Here is a 2,717-nt window from a genome sequence, read left to right as displayed (position 1 = left end):
GTAATAACTCTACAAGCTATCCTAATATAAATTTCAGATTAACTGGATCACTAGCAAACTATTATTTACACTACAGCAAGGAGATAAATGAGTTCAGTGCTTTGTGAACTGCCATCATAATATGGGAGAAAAGAAAGTCTACAAAGTGACAAAATTGAGAATATGACAATCCCTGAGATTTTTGAGATATCGAAGTATGCTTATCGGCGAAACATCCATGGGGATGTATATTTTGCATAAACATTCAATTCTTGACGTTACTGCTGAAAATTCCTTTACATTATTACTGTGATGCTACTTTTCAAGCTCTTCTCATTTGCCAACTTATAAATAAATGCAGAGATGATGATCTATGCTGCCATGATTCCTTGCCAAGGTTATAAACAGAATTAAATGGACTTTTTCCCACTAGGAAAAAAGATATTTAAAATTCCAAAGGGTGCTGTGATGGCTAAGTGGTTAAGGCGTTAGACTTGAAATCCAGTGGGGTTTGCCTGCACAGGTTCAAATCCTGTTCACAGAGGCTCTGTTTTCCAGCTAAATCACGTGTGATCAAAGTGTTACTAATTGAAGAAAGTTGAAACCCTTCAGCAAGTACAATCTGACTTCAACACTCCTGTTCCTGAAAAAGTCTCTAAATCGTTTCTTCCCTTTTGTAAAAGTCCAGAATACCAGCTTTCACAGTGAGTGGCTTCCAGTTCCACCTTATTGTCAACCACAAAACTTTTAAAGCAGCAACAGAAAGAGTGCTATCTAAGAGGATTAAGAAGAAACTGTATATTTTTAATGTAATATTATTACAAAGTCAATAAAAAAATAAATAAATTAAAAAAAAAAAAAGAAGAAACTGTAAAGGAATAGCAACTGTGTACCATTGTTTAGCTTACAGGCCCTACATATATGATAAAGTGGAGAATTGGTCTACTCATAGTACAGATATTAACAGAGATTAAGTTGGCAGAACTTCTTTTAAAAATAACAAATCTGACTACTTATTTAGCAAATTTGGGGAATATTTTGGCTTAAGCAAAATAAACAGGCTAAATTTAAAAATGGACAAAAATTTTGATTAAGAAGATTTTTGCTTAAATAAAAGTTCTTGGTGTTTTCATGTGAACTAGATTATAAAAAATCATCCAAGGAAAATCTCACTGGCTATAATAGCCAATTCTAGAATCTGGGAGGAACTATCACCAAAGCAATGAGCCATTAGAGACAAGAGAAACAGAACATGGACTAATTTTAGCCAGAGGGATTGGAGAAGCAAACCCAAAACTCTTTCCCCTAAGATCAGGAAAAAGATAAATGTGTCTACTCTCATCATTTCTATTCAATATTTTACTGGATGTCCTAGCTAGTGTAATAAGACCAGAAAAAGAAATAAGCAGCAATGCATAATGTAAAGGGAGATGTAATACTGTCTTATTTAACAGAAGTTATGATCATGTATGTAAAAATCTTGTGAAATCTATAAGGAAAACTACTAGAACTATAAGTGAATTTAATAAAATTGCAGGATACAAGATCAATATAATAAAATCAATTCTATTTCAATATATTAGCAATGAACCATTAGAAATTTAAACTTTAAAAATTAGCATTCTCAATAGGATAGAAAATATACATATATTTAAAATGCTGAAGGAAAACTATGACAAAAGATGTGCAAAATCTGCAGACTAAAATGTTTTGTAAAATATTGCTGAGATAAATTATATAATGGAAGATCTAAATAGCAGAGAGACATATCATGTTTATATGACAAAAGACTTAATATTGTTGCCAATTCTCCCGAAACAGAACTGTGCATTTAACAAAATTCCAATTTTTAAAAAAATAAGCAAGATTTTTTTTTTCCCCCAAAACAGAAATTGAGAAGCTGATCTCTGGCTCTTGGGTTCTAAAAAGTGCCCTGCAGGCAGAAGTATCTTGCAGACAGCTAAGGGAGGATAAGAAACAATTAAGTCAAAGGCAAAGGGGGCAAAGGGCTACCTGCTTTAAGTCACATAATAGAGAAAAAGGGAGGGAGGACAAATCTATTTAATAGAGATTACAGGGGGCATTTGAAGTACTGTTATCAAGGGAATTTCTAGAAAAGACCATGAGGACAAGTGCAGACTCAGAAAAGATGGAGAGGATTCTATACTTCACATTCTATTCAGACTGATCTTATTAGAAGACCTAAACCCTGAAAAAACATCACGCACAAAAAAAGTGCGAGCCAATTTGCAAAGACTCTTAAACGTGTTTTTTGCATTGGTTTGTTTATTTCTGTTAGCTCTTGGCACTCAAAGAAATCTCTATCATATCACTTGCAGAAAATAAATTTAAGGAAAGGAGAGCTCAGGGACTAAATCCCAGAGTTAACAATTTAAAATATTAAAGTGTACGTGTGCAACAAAACATTACAAGACAAACAAACAAAAACAGAAAATGATAATCCATCCAAAGGAACAAGATTAAAAAGCCAGAAACCATCAACAAAAAAGACCAGACACTGGACAACCTTTAAAAAAATGATCTTCAATCTGATCATGCAGATAAAGGAAAACACAGAGAAAGAACTAATGGGTATCAAGTAAATATAGTGAATAATATAAGAATCTCAATACAGAGATAAAAATTTTAAAAAGGAACCAAATAGAAATACTGGAGGCTGAAGCCCAGAATAACTGAAATGAAAAATTCCTTTGAGGGTTTCAATAGCAGATTGGAGC

General features: G+C 32.9%; 1 non-coding gene across 1 annotated transcript; it reads left to right on the top strand.

Moving 5' to 3' along the window:
* The first annotated feature begins 441 nt into the window (after positions 1-441).
* On the top strand, positions 442-523 carry TRNAS-UGA (transfer RNA serine (anticodon UGA)). Its single transcript has one exon. It is a non-coding gene; the product is annotated as a tRNA-Ser (tRNA).
* Positions 524-2,717: the final 2,194 nt, after the last annotated feature.

The sequence above is a fragment of the Dasypus novemcinctus genome, chromosome 1 (assembly GCF_030445035.2).
Source record: "Dasypus novemcinctus isolate mDasNov1 chromosome 1, mDasNov1.1.hap2, whole genome shotgun sequence".
Lineage (NCBI taxonomy): Eukaryota > Metazoa > Chordata > Mammalia > Cingulata > Dasypodidae > Dasypus > Dasypus novemcinctus.
This window is presented reverse-complemented; position numbering and strand designations above follow the sequence as displayed.